This window comes from Stylophora pistillata, chromosome 5 (assembly GCF_964205215.1).
Source record: "Stylophora pistillata chromosome 5, jaStyPist1.2, whole genome shotgun sequence".
In the NCBI taxonomy this organism is placed as follows: Eukaryota; Metazoa; Cnidaria; class Anthozoa; order Scleractinia; family Pocilloporidae; genus Stylophora; species Stylophora pistillata.
In genome coordinates, this window is record NC_142523.1 from 30,587,873 (window position 1) to 30,606,638 (window position 18,766).

Sequence of the window (18,766 nt, forward strand, 5' to 3'; positions counted from 1 at the left end):
AGACTACTATAAGCGTGCACTGGAGATTCGTCTGAAGAAGCTTGGACCTGATCATGTTGATGTTGCAGCCTCTTACAACAATCTGGGTACTTTACACAGTGACCTGGGCGAAACAGATCAAGCAAAAGACTACTATAAGCGTGCACTGGAGATTCCTCTGAAGAAGCTTGGACCTGATCGTGTTGATGTTGCAGCCTCTTACAACACTCTGGGTACTTTACACAGTGACCTGGGCGAAACAGATCAAGCAAAGACTACTATAAGCGTGCACTGGAGATTCGTCTGAAGAAGCTTGGACCTGATCATGTTGATGTTGCAGCCTCTTACAACAATCTGGGTACTTTACACAGTGACCTGGGCGAAACAGATTAAGCAAAAGACTACTATAAGCGTGCACTGGAGATTCGTCTGAAGAAGCTTGGACCTGATCATGTTGATGTTGCAGCCTCTTACAACACTTTGGATAGTTTACACAGTGACCTGGGCGAAACAGATCAAGCAAAAGACTACTATAAGCGTGCACTGGAGATTCGTCTGAAGAAGGTGGGACCTGATCATGTTAAGGTTGCAGCCTCTTACTACAATCTGGGTATTTTACACAAAGCGCTGGGCGAAGCAGATCAAGCAAAAGACTACTATAAGCGTGCACTGGAGATTCGTCTGAAGAAGCTTGGACCTGATCATGTTGATGTCGCAGCCTCTTACAACAATCTGGGGAAGTTTACACAGTGACCTGGGCGAAACAGATCAAGCAAAAGACTACCATAAGCGTGCACTGGAGATTCGTCTGAAGAAGCTAGGACCTGATCATGTTGATGTTGCAGCCTCTTACAACAGTCTGGGTATGTTACACAGTGACCTGGGCGAAACAGATCAAGCAAAAGACTACTATAAGCGTGCACTGGAGATTCGTCTGAAGAAGCTTGGACCTGATCATGTTGATGTTGCAGCCTCTTACAACAATCTGGGTAATTTACACAAAGCGCTGGGCGAAACAGATCAAGCAAAAGACTACCATAAGCGTGCACTGGAGATTCGTCTGAAGAAGCTAGGACCTGATCATGTTGATGTTGCAGCCTCTTACAACCATCTGGGTATGCTACACAGTGACCTGGGCGAAACAGATCAAGCAAAAGACTACTATAAGCGTGCACTGGAGATTCGTTTGAAGAAGCTTGGACCTGATCATGTTGATGTTGCAGCCTCTTACAACAATCTGGGTAATTTACACAGTGACCTGGGCGAAACAGATCAAGCAAAAGACTACTATAAGCGTGCACTGGAGATTCGTCTGAAGAAGCTTGGACCTGATCATGTTGATGTTGCAGCCTCTTACAACAATCTGGGTAATTTACACAGTGACCTGGGAGAAACAGATCAAGCAAAAGACTACTATAAGCGTGTACTGGAGATTCGTCTGAAGAAGCTGGGACCTGATCATGTTAAGGTTGCAGCCTCTTACAACAATCTGGGTATTTTACACAAAGCGCTGGGCGAAGCAGATTAAGCAAAAGACTACTATAAGCGTGCACTGGTGATTCGTCTGAAGAAGCTTGGACCTGATCATGTTGATATTGCAGCCTCTTACAACAATCTGGGTAATTTACACAAAGCGCTGGGCGAAACAGATCAAGCAAAAGACTACTATAAGCGTGCACTGGAGATTCGTCTGAAGAAGCTTGGACCTGATCATGTTGATGTTGCAGCCTCTTACAACAATCTGGGTACTTTACACAGTGACCTGGGAGAAACAGATCAAGCAAAAGACTACTATAAGCGTGTACTGGAGATTCGTCTGAAGAAGCTGGGACCTGATCATGTTAAGGTTGCAGCCTCTTACAACAATCTGGGTATTTTACACAAAGCGCTGGGCGAAGACGATTGTAGTTTGCTGGTGCACGAGGCTAAGAATCAAGGAGGTAACAATGTACTAGAAGGAACGAGAATGGCGATCATGACGAATGATATAAATTAACATACCTTCCAAGGCAAGTAATGTAGCGGCCGAGTTCTGATTTTGGACGCTTGCGGCCAATTTTCTTATTTTGGAAACTGGTGTATGATTTTTTTTCTTTTTTCTTTTAATTTTGACGGTAGTGTCTCATTTTTGACAAAGGGGCCGATTTTGGACAGCAAATGATCAGTTATCCAAACAAGTCAATTATCCTAGACTCCAAGCGCGTCTCCAACTAGACCAGCGGTGGCCAAGAAGAAATGAGAAGAAAACTCACTTGTGATTTCAATGGTGAAGTTACAAGTGACATTGTTTCCTGATTGGTCCATTGCATGACACAGAATAACACGATTCTTTTATTGAACGATTGAAGAGGTTGGTGGATTTGCTGATCATGAGTTGTCCGTAGCAACCGGTTTCGTGCAGGTAACCGACGATAAAAATTTTTCTCGTTCAGCATAAGATGACATGGGGTTTTTTGGACATGTGACACCAAACGTGAGAGAGAAAAAGATCTGGAATGGAAAAGAGTTCGTTAGTTTCAAGCGAAGGAACAAACATAAATCAAGCTGACATATCACCTGATGTCAACTCTAACCTGACCTTCGTACACAGTTTTAGTATTTTTCACAACAGAAATGACGCATGGAACACTCATCGATTTCCCAATCTTTAAGCTCGCAATTAATTTATTTTTATCAGCACTTGCACAAAATATCTCCTTGGCTCGTTATCAAAATGGCAGAACCTATTATCAGTCGGGTCGAATACTGGCTTGGTTAACGGGAACATAGAAAAGGCTTTCAAATCTTTCCCGAAATAATTTTTAACTGGAAAATAACAGTTTCCCATAAAATAATGAACAATTAAAACTTATGATCACACGAACACAATAACATACGCGAAAACGTTTATCGGGGGCAAAAAGCTCAATATAGTATGAAGGTGGCAAGTTATGGGTAAACAAGTTGTGTACACAAAACTTATTGAAAAGGACTGCTGGACACAAAAATAAAAACTGCGGACGTAACACAAAGTTCGTACTGATATGGAAACCAGAAGAGAACTTAAGTTCCATAAAACATGGTTAGGTAGTTATTTAAAGCCCTCTCTACTTAATTATTTCTTAGAGGGAATTTTCTGTGTAATAATAATGGTCTAGGATAAAATATGGACTGGACTGTTTTTTGGACGATTTTTTGGACGATTTTTTGGACGACTTTTTTGAACGATTTTTTGGACCATTTCATAAGGGGGGCGGCACACCTTTAGTACTCAGGGAGGAGTGGGTGCAGTCGAGAACTACTGAGGGAGGGGTTGGGAAGAGTTTTGTTACTCAGGGAGAGGTGGTAGGTGGTTGTAATTGTAAACACTACTGGTTCATGGAGTTTTTACTCGATCGTACAGGTTATTTTAATCGGTTTTTCGACTGCCTTCAATCAAAATGTTTTCGCTGGGCCGCGTTGTTTCTTTAATTTATAGTAATGCGAAAATGCCACGTACACATTGGACGTAAATTTTTATTGAAAATATCGCGTTTACGATCTTCCACTGTAGAGTTACTAGTCTGGCGTAGGTTATGCGTGTGCCTTTCGAGTCGACTTGTGCACCATCAGTTTTCCTTTGGGTATATAGTGTGTAATTACCAGATTTATCTATCTTCTTTTTGTCATTGAAGTTATCAGACGAGATCACGAGATTACCGGTCCTTGGCCCTTGAATAGAATTCACAAGCACTATCGTAATTTTTACGTTTGTACGTTTACTATATGAAATCATTTTTGGTACAGTCGAGTGTCTCGAGTGCATTTAGCGGGTTTTGACTGTTTTTAAACAGGCGCGCGAAAGAAAGTTTAGTGGTGAACAATAAAGACAATAGAGTGTTTATGTCTCGGAACTGGCATAGGGTAAAATATGGACTGGACTGGACTATTTTTTGGACGATTTTTTGGACTATTTTGGACGAGTTTTTGGACTATTTTGGACGAGTTTTTGGACTATTTTTTAGACTTTTTTTGGACAATTTTATAAGGGAGGAGGCACACCTTTAGTACTCAGGAAGGAGTGGGTGCAGTCTACAAGTACTGAGGGAGGGGTGGGGGAAGAGTGTTATTACTTAGGGAGGGGTGGTAAGTGATTGTAATTATAAACACTACTGGTTAATGGAGCTTTTATTCGATCATAATAATTGTTGATTGTTTTTGAACTGGCGCGCGGAAGAAAATTTAGTGGTGAACAATAAAGAAAATAGTTTTTATGTCTCGGAACTATCGGTCTGATAGTTGTTCCTTGGAAATCTGATGTTCTTAAAACTAGCATATTTGCCCGAGAAACTTCGCTTCTCGGGCAAATATTTCTTTTAAGAACATCAAATTTCCGCGGGGAAACTAACAGCCGATAGTTCCTCGACAGAAACACTCTATTGTTTAACTAGGTATTTCGGTGTTGTGTGAAATTCTGTGATCTCGTTTGATAAGATCACTGACAAAAGGAAGATAGATAAATTCACTACTAACATACTCTATACACAAAGGAAAACGTAAAGCAACTGATAGTGCACACACAAGTCGACTCAAAAGGCACACGGATAACTCAACAGGGAAGGATCGTAAACGAAGTATTTTAAATATAAATTAAAGTCCAGTGTTTACGTGGCAGTTTCGCTTTCGCATAACGGAAATTCCGATATCTCGTCTGATAAAATGAATGACAGAAGGAAGAGAGATAAATCTGGTAATTACACACCGTATACACGTTTTTCGAGGTGTGCGTTTTCGAGGTCTGAGAGAATTTTGCTTTGTACGATTGTACCAAAAATGATTTCATATAGTAAACGCACAAACATTAAAATTGCGATAGCGCTTGTGAATTCTATATTTACGGCTAAAGTCAAGGGCCAAGGAACGGAAATTCTGTGATCTCGTCCGATAAGATTAATGACAAAAGATAGATGGATAAATCTGGTAATTACACAAAGGAAAACTGACGGTGTGCAAGTCGGCAAAACGCACACGCATAACCTATGCCAGATAACTCAACAATGGAGGATCGATAGTAAAAGCGATATTTTCAATAAGAATTAAAGTCCAGTGTTTACGTGGCATTTTCGCTTTCGCATGGCTAAAAATTTAAAGAAACGCCGCGGCAAAGCGCAAAATGTTGATGTAGGAGAAGTCAGTCGAAAAACCGATTAAAATAATTATTAGGATCGAGTTAAAGCTCCATTAACCAGTAGTGTTTACAATTACAGCCACCTACCATCCCTCCTTGAGTAATGACAGTCTTCCCCCACCCTCCCTCAGTACCTGTCGACTGCACCCATCCCTCCCCGAGTACTAAAGGTGTGCCTCTTCCCTTATAAAATGGTCCAAAAAATGGTCCAAGAAATGGTCCAAAAAATAGTCCAAAAAATCGTCCAAAAAATAGTCCAGTCCAGTCGACATTTTACCCTATGACGGTCACCAGTGTGTCGCCGTACCCGCGACCACAGTGTGACAAAAATGATAAAGATTTTGTTACTCTTACTTAGCAAACGACGAAGGGAGACGTGATTATTTAGATAACGCTGAACATGCTGCACTAACGACACCTTTTTTCGTTTCTTCTTCGTACCCGAAAAGCAAAGGTCGAAAATATTGTAAATGCAGAAATTGAAAGAAGATCAAAGCGGTCTACAAAAAACATTATAGCAACTAAGACAGTTTTATCGCCGGAAACGAGGAACTGGACGAGAAGTCGCTTGATGTTAGAAGGGTTTAAAAGAACAGTAATTATTAAAAATAATTAGAAATATTATGGAAAAAATCACTTAATAAGGTTTTTGCGACATCATGTCGCCGTTATCACATGATTACTGCAATGGGCAGTTTGCAGTCAGCTATCGCTGCCATGAAGGTTAAATGAGGGAGTTATATACAAACCTATGGCTGATGCAAGGAGAAATTTCTGATACGGATGCAGACTGCTTGAGTGAAGATTACGGGCGCTGGGATTTCAACTGGAAACGTTCAGTTCATTTGATTCTTTCGTTTTCTAAGAGGAGAACATTTGTGAAAGATTTGATGCCAGTGCCTCTCAGATATTTAACAAATGGTAAACACCACAGCGTACACTATTGAGTTATGGATGCACGCGGAAGGTTACTAAGCACGAAAGAAGCGTAAGAGTAGCTCGAGGCGATAGCCGAAAGCGACTCTAGCTTCTTGAGTGCTTAGTAAACCTCCCAAATGCATCCATAACTCAATAGTGTACGCTGTGGTGTTTACCATTTGTTTTATAACATAACATTAATACATTGTAGATAAAGAGTTCCCTTTTATTTGACAAATCTTACGTGACCAGAAAAAACAAGCGCGCGCGGAAAAATAGTCTTTGCATTTGCTCACGTCAGCAGCGTACACCCATGGGCAAATGGGGGACGCTAAATTGACCAATCAGAGCGCGCGCTTTACTTTGGTTATGTTATAATAAAAAATGAGCTTGTCGCCATGTTGATGAAAGTGAATGGATAGAAAAGTAGCGACAGATTACTTGGTTCTAACTTAGTGTTTGATGTTTTGCACCTGACCTTTCACAAATGTTGAATGCATTCCAGTAATTTTGAATCGGAGCACTTTCAGATCGAGTGTTGAGAAACCAAATCAAGGAATTTAAAACAGCAAATCAGAAGAAAGGAAAGTTCCTAAGAGCCAATGAGAACTAAAAGTGAAATTACGACATTCGATTGAAATTGCTCTAAACGACAAATACAATGATCTTATCCTTGATATTTTCACCGTTATTGAGCTCCTGGACAAAACTGCCCCGCTCTCATCTCTGTCTCAGTTGAAACTTCCATCACCTCGATAGCGCGAAACTAAAAGGTATCCAATGTATCTTTCACGTTAGTTCACCTCCTGAAAAGCAGCCCCCGCTTCTTTACATGGGACATTTCAGCCAACGGAATTCTCCATGAAACACACTAAAATGTTACATACCTCATTTGTAAGGTTAAGCCTTGAAGTATGCGATCATTTCCATGCTAAACATCTTAACACTAAGAAGGATCTAAACAGTCACTGAATCTTTTTAATTTTTTTTTTGTTTTAGCTTCAAGGCATTTACAATCGAGTTGAAAGAAACTTTCTATTCTAATCATTATTTCAATATGTATCTTAGAGAAAGCCCGATTTTAATCCACTTTTTCCGTCACACAACGGTGCAAAATCAATATTGCGTGACAGAGAAAAAGGGTGACAAGAGGGCTACGATTGCGCTCCCTGCTGTCAAAAAGGCTGCTCAATACCGTTTTAAATATTGTACATACAATAAAGGATTAATCAAGTATAACAAATACGTTGATATCATGTTTCGAAATAAAGAATCAACATAACTGAAAATAAATTGAGCCGGTTAATAAACTCTTCAACCTCAGTCACTAACATCTAGTTTCCCCTTACAATATCACTTCTAAATCAAACGCTACGGTTATGAGTAAAAAGAAAATGATCTCAACTGAATGAAGCTCTGGATTGTAAAAAAAAAAATTTCTTCGCGTCAGTACCATCAGTAATGTAAAGCACACAGTATGGGGAACATGCCTACCGATGTTCAGGGAGCGTAGAGGGCTAAAGGAAGTCTTCCTTGAATCTCCCAAGATTTTCTACAATCTAAATTTGTGCATAAGTGGGATGATAGTGTTTTCCATTGTTGATATAAAACCTTGTTGACGCAGTTCTCAAAATTTGGCTGAATTGAAGATAGCTAAAACAAAGTTTAGCTAAAGAAGGGCAAACTGTTGGTTTCACAACCGGCCGACTGTTATTCAGGTACAAGCTGCAAAAAAAATTATGAGTTTGGTTACGATATCTTTCTACTAGCAAACATGGCGATCAAACATGGCGGTAAACACACACACACACACACAGACACACACGCAGACACACACACAGACACACACACAGAGACACACACACACACAAACCATAATTGCATCGATCTTTCTAACACTAAATACCTCATCTTCGTTTACGCCAAAAAAATTAAACTTCAAAAGATCGTTTTTGATAATTCAAAGACAGTTTGTCTCACAATTTGTGGCAGGTGTAACTTGGGGGAGGAGAAAGGGGGGAGAAACTGCCTGGAAGGGAGGTAATCTGGTACTCTTTCCCTTTTTTCCCCCTTCCTTTCCCATCTCCTATCATATCTACCTCACGGAGTAATCTATAATCTTCGTGACTTTCGATGGTCTAGCATTTAAATACTCAGGCATTAAAGGGCTACTCTCCACCAAATTTTAACATTTGATTGAAATGTAGATATTTTGCCAAAACAACTACTGGAAGAAGAAAAAGTTCCCTAAAACCTTTCATTCGATTGAAATCCTGGTGCAAAAGCGCGAAACTCACTCAATTCAATGACCGGAAGTTGAAATGGCTCCTAGTTAAACATAGCCTGCGAACAGGCTCCCCGTTTAATCAGACGTGGGGACACAGAAACCTTCCCCTTCCTTCCCCTGCTTCGCGCCCTCCAAGCCGGGAGCCTGTTCGCAGGCTCAGTTAAACACGTAATCAATGACGTAATAGGAGAACTGAAAAAAAACGAGCGATCGTACTGGAGTCCAACTCTGGAGATTCGAGTTTTCCTTTTCGGATTCATGGTCGGTGATCGAGAGTGCAGACGCTCAAGGAACTGAACCATATATGTGTTTGAGCCTTAAGACAGTGAGGCTAGTTCTGACTCCTCGAAAGAACCAGATTAAGCCGATCCATTCGAGCGATTACGAAACAGACTGGTAAGCGATTTCTCTGAGTTACAATTTTCGCTTTTCGGCGAAATCTCTTCGTTTGTCACTTCACAAAGTGAAGTGATCGTTAGATTTGAGAAATGCAGCAGTGTTTGGCCTTAAAAATGTAGGACCTCAACTTGATTAGACCGGCATTTGTTTTTAACACAATAAAGCTATTCTTTCACATTCGCTGCACGTGTTATGTAAATCTTAAACCTGCGTAATTCCTCATTCTTTTACTTCTTCTTCACCTTCTTCCTCTTGATCCAAATTTTCCTCCTCACTCTGAACCGGGGTCGACGTAATAAACTCCTTGAGCGAAGTGCGTTGTGTGCTTTTACTCTTTACTGGAACGGACGTCGGACAACCTGCCAAGTTATTTTAGCGTGCGGTTTGGTTACTTTCTTCGGGACGGCCAAACTACTGTCACAACAGATTTGTATTTTTATGTATTTTCAAGTGACTAAATTTGCCTCTAGCGGTACGACTGCTCCGAAATTGCACAGAGACATCTTTCTCTATTTTGGGAGTTTGGGTGTTGACATCTTGAGCTTGGGGTGAGAATTCTACCGATGCAAAACCTAATTGTTCGGTAACTCTCTTTGGAAAGGGAGAGCTGTTCATTTTATATATGTGCATCGAGGATCTGGAACACGCACTGGGTAAATAAGTTTAGTTATAAGTTTGAAAGAGCTTTTTGCTACATTTTTCATTCAGTGAATACAGGTTCATATTTGATATTATATATGCAAGGCTAAAGAGATTAAGAAAAGTTATTAAAATGCTAAAACCAAACGTTTTCGGCTGTTTGTCATCATCAGGGTTGAAAGTGTTGACCTTCTGTACATACATACATATCTTATGTGATTCCCGATGGGAAAAGTTTGGAGACATAAGAAATGACTTGTTTGTTCAAACTGGGGTGGAATTGTTGGATCATTAGCCCCTCGACGATCCTACGCTTGTGGAATGTTTCTGCTGAGGGGAGAACACGCCAAGTGAAAGAATGTGATGGATTTTCCCGCAAGTGTTTTGCAGGTTCAGAGGTGTGAGTAGGACAGGTTTATATTTCTTTTACAGGTAATACATACCCCTTTGCAGTTTTCCGTTTTCTGTATGTTCCACGTAGTTCTTGTCGATTTTGTTTTGATAATCCCGCGCTAGTGTCACGACTTGTGAAGATGAGAGGTTTTTTTTCGTGCTCGAGCCCTTGTTTCTTTTTTACAGGCGGATTAATATAAAAAATTAAGGGAACAGCATTGTATTTTAGAAAGGGCTTTCATCTTTAAACCCATAGATTTCGCCAGAACCGACTGTTCCTCAAAAGAATCTGCAGTGAAGTAGTGAATGCTGCACAGACGGCTACAGTTTGTTGGGTTCTCAAAATCGGACCGCGTGTTTTACAGGCTCTCGTCCATAACCGAGCGAAATTAGAATCTTCGAGTCATTTATGAAGGCTTACTCCATCGCTACGCGTATTGGAACATCCACTGGCCACACATCGTTGCGGTATTATTGTATTTTTGGGGTGCGTTTTTTATTGAAGAAATCTCGGTGCTCTTGTGAAAGAAATCTGAACGGAAGTTAAATGTGTTCTCCCTTCAACGTCACTTCCTTTGGGGGGCAAAGTCCTACGCTCGAACCACGCGTTGAGAAAAGTTTCAAATTTAAACGAAAACAACATAAGATTTACCCTTTTTTTCAAAAGATTTATTTTTATTGAAGTTGTTATCCGTCTTTTCTCAAAAATTCATCACAGGCGAGAGAGTATTCTTTTAAGCTTGAATTAACAAATGGTGAACGGCATAGCGTATACTATTGAGTTATGGATGCACGCGGGAGGTTGCTAAGCACGAAAGAAGCGTAAGAGTCGCTCGAGGCGATAGCCGAGTGCAACTCTAGCTTCTTGAGTGCTTAGCAAACCTCCCAAGTGCATCCATAGCTCAATAGTGCATGCTATGGCGTTCAGCATTTGTTTTATAACATAACATTGATACATTAGAGGAACAGAAGTCCTTTTATTGAGCTACATCACAAAAAAATGTTTTGTGTAGTCTTACATGATAAGAGAAAACAAGAGCCGACCAAGGATAACATCAGAAGCAGAATTGCCTCCACTATACAATCAACGTCACTAAATGACAGCAACTTGACTAAAGACGAACAACGCGCACTGAAACGACTGAGAAACGACGAGAAGATAGTTATCCTACCAGCCGACAAAAGACGAGTTACTGTTGTTATGCAGAAAACTGACTATCACGACCAAATGGACGCACTAGTTAACGACAAACGAACCTACGAAGAACTCAAACGTGACCCAACTCCCGCACTTCAACGTAAACTCAACAGTAAACTACTGACACTCAAGAAAACGAACGCCTTTGACACCCAACGGTACTATCGACTGAGGTGCTCGGTACCACAGCCACCGAAACTCTTCGGCTTGCCGAAACTACACAAACCTGGTTTCCCGATGCGACCTATTGTTTCTTTCTGTTCAGGAATATGATACCAACAGACACTGCTCAGGAATATGATACCAACAGACACCAAGCTGAAGTTGTTTAAGGCAGCCATTCTTCCGTATTTAACATACAGCCATCTTGTCTGGCATTTTTGTAGGGCGAGTGATACTAGAAAATTGGAACGTATTCAAGAAAGGGCACTTAGGGCAGTTTACTGTGATAAGGCGAGTAGTTATGATAAATTATTAGACATGGCTAACCTAAGTACACTGCAGAACAGAAGACTACAGGATATAGCCATTCTTATGTATAAGGTAAAGAACAATTTATCTCCTAATTACATATGTAGCCTTTTTCAAATTCCACAACTTAGGTACACACTGCGTAATAATGATTTTGGTATACCTAGATTTAATACTGTCACTTTTGGAAAACATTCGCTTAGATATATGGGACCCAAAATATGGGCAATTGTACCAAGAAATGTAAGAGAACTGACATCCATATCATCTTTTAAATGTAACATACGTAGAATAGACCTTGTTTCTAAATTGACTGATAGTAAATGTGAAAACTGCCTTTTATGTAAGACTTAGGTTAGATTTTAAATTGTACATATATATTGTTTTATTTTTAAATTTCTCAAATTTTTAGGTAGTATTTAGTGTCCCCAGTTAGTGGTTGTATAACTGCTATTTTAGATTTGACACATAAATAAAGGTTGTTGTTGTTGTTGTTCTGTGGCTCTCCCACATAACAACTATCCAAGTACCTGACGACAATACTACAACCGCTAACCGACAAATCCAGACATAAACTACAATCCACTGAAGACTTCATTAACGCTACCAAGACTGTTCAGATACCTGACGACTACAAACTAGTGTTGTAGAGCGTTTTCAAGGCTCGATATTTCAAGCATTTTTAGGTTTACCTTTTGTTTTATTAAGTCTCGCCTTTTCGCCCCTACGTGCTATTTTGATGAATCTATAGTTTTGATCATTTATTTTTAGTGTGTGCTTGAACTTGGCTCAGCACTTACCGTGCTAGACATTTTAATTCCTTGTTATGGTTGAAGATAACTAGTTTGCTAGGTGGTCATGTTTGAGTTGGTAAAACTGACCTTGAGTTTTACCCACACTGAACATCCTGTTTTGGAAGTTCCCACGGTTAGCTAACCCAAACATGTCTGTGATTTTTGTATTTAATACTGGAGCACTCCTTGCTGAAAGTAGTAGAAATAAGCAGTGGAACAAGAGAGAGAATAAAGAAGAAAATTACAGAGTCTCAGTATCTCTTGTTAATTTGCCAAGCGAGTGGTAAAACCCCTCAACACTAGTGTCATTCGATGTGAAATCACTGTTCACAAATATTCCACTTCAATTGGCATTACAATGCACTGAGACTGCAATCCGACAATTTACCGACCCACTACCGCTACCGACAGACGACATTATGGACTTGCTAAACATTTGCCTAACGTCTACTTACTTTCAGTACAACGGTAAACACTACAAACAGTTACACGGCACTGCCATGGGGTCTCCAGTTTCTGTTGTTATAGCAGAAATTGTGATGCAGAACATCGAGGAACGCGCCCTTTCGACTTGCCGACAAACGATACCGCTTTGGTTACGTTACGTTGACGACACCTTCACCGCCCTTCGACACGACGAAATTGACGCATTCCACCGCCACCTTAATGAACAAAACACTGACATACAGTTTACCAGAGAGGTCGAAGAAAATGGCAAACTTCCTTTTCTAGGCTGCTTGGTAAGCCACAACGACAACTCATTACGGACGACAGATTACAGGAAACCGACACACACCGACAGATTACTAGACGAGTCATCCTACAACCCTACATCACACAAAGCCACAACTATCAGAAATCTAACACGACGCACACAACTAGTATGCGACTCGACAGACAGCTTATCCGACGAGAACAAATACCTTCACCGTGTTTTCACGAAGAACAACTACAACAACGACTTCATCCGACGAAACACTCACCGACCCACTACCACTACCGAAACAAACGACACCGCAACCCCTACGACTACAGCAACCATACCGTACATAAAAGGCATGTCTGAAAACATCTCGCGCATCTTACTACCCTTCAATATCCGCGTCGCCCACAAACCCATCACCACACTACGTCAGTTACTAACCAACGTTAAAGACAAAGACGAACCGAGGAACAGACAGGGAACGATTTATAAGATCAATTGTTCCGACTGCCAAGCCTCCTACATCGGTGAGACTGGCAGAAACCTCACAACAAGACTGACTGAACACAGACGGGCGACGAGGAAAGGTGATGTCAGCAATCACATTGCTGAACACCATCGACTTACCAACCACAACATTGACTGGGACTCTGCGCAATGCCTAACCTACAGCACTGAGTATTTTCAACGACTGACTCTGGAAAGCTGGTTTACTAACTTAGAACAGACTCCCCTAAACAGATGTCAACAACTACCCGCTCCATGCAAACGACTCATTCACGACATAAACATCACAAACGACCGAAAAAGAACGACCTAACTTTACCGACAGATCGAAACAGACCAATCACGACCGACTTACGTCACTTGAGTCTTACAGCCAATAACATCACGGCAAAACCAACCGATCATTTCACACGAACTGGAATAAGAACATTCTACTGACAACAATCATTCACTTGACTCTGATGATGACTTCCGCACAGGTTGTTGAAACGTCAGTCACTGCCACCGACAACAGTCCTTCTCAGGACTACACTCACCCGGACGATCAAACTACACCTTCACATGTTACCCCCGGGTTCAAACCATTTACTGCAAGAGAAAACAAGCGCGCGAAAATTCATTCATAACAAATAACTGCACACCAGCAACTCGATAAAGTTTAATCACGCTTCCTGAAATACCGACCAAAATCCTCTTTAATTTATAAGCTCTGAATCCAGAAACCGGTGAAAGAGTTCAGCAGAACTATGAACAAACTGTGGTTGTTACAATATGCCATTGCATATTGCAATTAGTCCATAATTGTTTTGATCGTTATTCCCAGTACGCAGCACTCTTTTATTCATATGTAATTAGCTATAGATCGGGCTAAAAATTATTATTAAAAACTAGATCATTGGATAATGCAATTCAAGACTATTTATTGGCTTAGCCAATATGGTATATCAGCCAATATACCATAATCTACAAATATGGTAAGCGTACGTGTCAGATTAAAATTGAATAAAATTTAATTTAATTCAACGTTTTTAATAAAACAATTATTCCACTCGCGCTTGTTGGATATGAGATGATTATAGCCAACTCGGCGTTACGCGCCTCGTTGGCTATGTATCATCTTATATCCAACGCTCCCTCGTGGAATAATTGTTAACTATTCATAGCGAGTGTGAATGTTTTGTATTTAAAAAAAGCGGTTAGGACGCGAAATAAAATTTAATTCTCATCTCTAAGAGAGGTTGTCTTGTGACGATATATTTCTTCATGCCGGAGACGGAAACCACATGAGGAAACAGTGGTGTTTGGCATTTGTTTTATTAACATAACATTGCAACATTGTAACAAGAGTTCCCTTTTATTTAGCAAATCTTACGTGATCAGAAAAAACAAGCGCGCGCGCAAAAACAGTCTTAGCATTTGCTCACGTCAGCAGCATTCACCCACAGGCAAATAGTAGATGATGAATTAACCAATCAGAGCGCGCGCTTTGCTTTAGCTATGTTATAAATGAAAATGGAAAAATCAATAGACGAAACTTCTGAATATGTCTCTTACGACTTGTTCCGATACCAGTGATGAAAAAGAATAAACTTTCGACAGCACTAACATAACAGCTTTCACAAAAACAGTATTTTCAAATAAAATTGCAGTTTCTGTGCTATCTTTAAGCCCTATAATAAAAAAACAAAAATGACTGAGATTTGCCACACACGTACAGTGCGAGTAACCATTCTAAGCAACAGGGTCTCTCCCACTTTACGCGTGCGCACTTGCCCTCTTGTGCCAATTCCGCAGTCTGTGGAACTATAACTAAAATTTATTCGACCGTCAACCCTAGGAAACACAAAACGTTTGTATGTAAGACTGAGAAATTAATACTTGTATCATCATAATGTACGATACACACAATGGGGTGAACAGCGGAGAAGGCAATAAATGCAATGATATCATTTACTTAAAATTTACAATTCTTTTTCAAAAACATGGGCCATCTTATGTCAAAAGCCCTCTGTACATAACTCTATTAAAACAATATGTAGCACAGAATTTCAGCTTTATGTTGTTTAAAGTATTGAGAGAATTTAACTGTACATACAAAAATCATGTACTTTTTGCTTTTATCTCAAATTCAATTCTCCCCATATACAATTTGGTGTTTGATCAATTGATACCTAGATGGATAGATAGTTTATGCGTAAAATAAAAACTTGCAGCCACTAAGCTGAATTGTGTATTTACAATACAATGTAAAATATAATAAAATAGGCCTTTTGCAACAAACCGTCACGTGACTGATTTTCCCTTAGCAACGCCATACTGGAGGGCAAGCTATTCAGTCTTTCCTTGACAACCAACAAAGCGCGAGTGGGCGGAATAGATACAAAGGTAAGGTTAAAGGTCTCTTAAGGCGTTTGTTTGTCATAATGTCACAAGAAAACAATAGGACAATATCTCTTTAGAATTTTTACATACAACTGAACTAGTCTTGGACTGAAATCAGTCACCAAAGGCCGAATTTCAGACTCGTGAAGTTTTAGCACGTGCTCGCTTGAAGCGATAGCAATGGCGTCAACGTTACCCAAAAATCGCTGTGATTCATTCGACTTTAGTGCTGTGTTACACGGATATTTAAGCCTTTAGAACGAAAATATTGAGTGATAGTTTGGTTTGAATTTCAGGGTGGATAGTTTTGCATTATATGGCGACTGCTGGTAGCCAAGCTCTTTCGACTGAACGCGAAGGTGAGTTTCTGTAATTGGAGCTAGGCTTCTTGCTCACAACAAAAGTGCTAGCATATTTGATTGCAGTCTCGTTGTTCAGGGCGAACTCGAATAATTTTTCTTATATTAACAGGTGTGGAGTCCAGAGATTTGAGCAAATTTCCTGGTATTTCTTTCGGAGAAGTTGAAAGTTTTGCTCAGAATGCGTCGGGATGCGAACATACCAGGAAAGCCTACGAGTTTTTCGCTGAACCTGGCTACCTTCACGATAAGAAACGTAAGTAAAGTCTGGGATATCCTAAATTCTAATTGTGCAAATATAACTTTAAATAAAATCGTCGGGTGTTATTTAATATTAAGGTAGAGGAAATCCTTGTGGACTAAATGACTACAAAATAAATATATATACAAATAAGCTTAAGATCAAAATACCAAGAAAATTTCATAACATAGAAAATTAAAATTTGTCCAGAATTAACAACTCGAATATTGTTTTGTTTAGGTAAAGTATATAATTAATTTGGAGATATTTGCGGTTCTAAGTTAAACAATAGCCTGTTTTTTAAATTTTTGGTTGCGTTAACACTGTACATGCAACCAAGAAAGATGAATGCTACTTGATTAAGCTTTCAGTAGATGACAGTTTACAAAATATATTTTTTATCTTTAGTTAACATTATTGCAGTGCTTTCTGGACAAAAGCATTACTAAACTGAGTCTTGTTTTTTGCAGTTCAGTATTCTGCTAACCATGTCAAAGTAACCTCAAAGTGCTACAGATCTATGAAAAAGAGTGAGCCACCACACATACACAGTGTACAGATTGGCCTAGCAGACAAGAGCATTTGTGGAAAGTGTTCCTGTGTGACAGGAGCTAGTGGATACTGTCATCATGTGGTTGGATTGCTCTTTTACATGTCGCACTGCAAACATCTTGGGCTAAAATCGCTGCCAGATGAACTTACTTGCACTAGCCTGCCACAGATGTGGAGTGTTCCTCGACAGAGAAAGATTGCAAACAAGGCTATTCAAGATGTAATGGTTAAGAAGCCAGAAGCAGGGGCAGATTACACCAAGTTTGTTAAAAGTACCCTGTACAGTCCTACAACTGTTTACCCCCTAATGCATGCTGAAATGATGACATCTCTCAAGCCACAACCACTTATGGCAACTGTGTTACCATCAGCTAGTAAAATGCCATCAATATCTCCAGTTGCTCCTTTTTTCGGTAATGCTGCTCGGGGCAGTGTACTTTCATACCAACAAAAACTATCAAAAGAGTATATCATTAAGGACTACTCTTGTAAACTTTTTCCAGATCTGCTGCTTGAAACAGCTGGTGAAAGATTTACTAACAATGTTTCAGTTGGTTTAAGTGCTGAAAAGCAAGCTGCTCTAGGTTCTCTGGGGTTAACTAGAGATACTGCAATCCAGCTGGAACAACAGACAATCTCACAGAGTAATAATGAGATGTGGTATCATCTCCGAGAAAAACGGATAACAGCGAGCAAGTTTGGAAAAGTTGCCAAAAGGAAAACAAATTTTGAATCACTGGTCACCCAGCTGAATCCAAGCCGGCGAGTGGTTACTACAGACATGCAAAGAGGTATCGACATGGAGCCTGTTGCTGCGATGGTATATGCTAATACTGCAAAACAGGGAAAGGTCAATTTGTTTCCATCTGGGCTGATAATAAACCCTAGGTCACCATGGCTTGGTTGTTCGCCAGATAGGAAAGTGTATGACTGCTCAGCTGAGGAGAATGGTTACTTCCCATTTGGACTTTTCGAAACCAAAGTTGTCAAGGAAGGCTTAACTGATTTTGATGGAGTACCTTATATTTACAAAAACCCAGTAACCAAGCAGCTGTCACTGAAGAGAAACCATGAATACTATTACCAAGTGCAGTGTCAGTTGGGCCTTTCTGGACTGGAATGGAATGACTTTTTCTGTTATATCAATGAGACAACTTTCTTCTGTGAAAGAATTTATTATGATGCAGAATTTTTTCAGATTGCCAAAGACAATGTGGATGCCTTTTTTTTTTTATTTTTACTGGAAGTAATAGGAACCTTGAAATGTGCAAACTCCTAATAATTCCTGTTTCAAGTACATACTAGCTAGTATTATCATTATTATTTGTACACAGAATGAACTTAAAAGAAATTAAATGAACAACAATAAGTTGGTTATGCATGTTCAAGCTTAAGTGTATTGTCCTCAAGACTTGATGATTCTGCAGTAATCTATTACTGTGTCAAGGTTTTGTAACACTTAGAACTCTGATTAAGATGTTTTCTTTTATTTTAGTTTCTCAATACAAAGAAACTGCATTAACACATACTATTGAAGAGATATTCCCACTCTTACAAGATTTTAATACCACTAATGTATATAAGGGGGATGAAAAAAATTGAAGTCTTTGCATGGATTGAATAAAATTCAACAACTACAGATATAAATGTTTAATAATGAACTGTTGGGTCTTCAAGAAACATGTTTGCAGTTGTACAATGAAATAAAAATTCATCCTGGCAAATTTCTTGTAACTATACTCCCTTAAAAGTATTGATCAATCTCTAAAGTTATTTACAATGAACCAATAATTGTTTC

At 39.7% G+C, this 18,766-nt stretch overlaps 1 long non-coding RNA gene across 1 annotated transcript; it reads left to right on the forward strand.

Moving 5' to 3' along the window:
* The first annotated feature begins 15,696 nt into the window (after window positions 1–15,696).
* On the forward strand, window positions 15,697–16,439 carry LOC148731401 (uncharacterized). Its single transcript, XR_016000977.1, has 3 exons — window positions 15,697–15,819; window positions 16,113–16,175; window positions 16,288–16,439. It is a non-coding gene; the product is annotated as an uncharacterized LOC148731401 (long non-coding RNA).
* The last annotated feature ends 2,327 nt before the right edge of the window (window positions 16,440–18,766 follow it).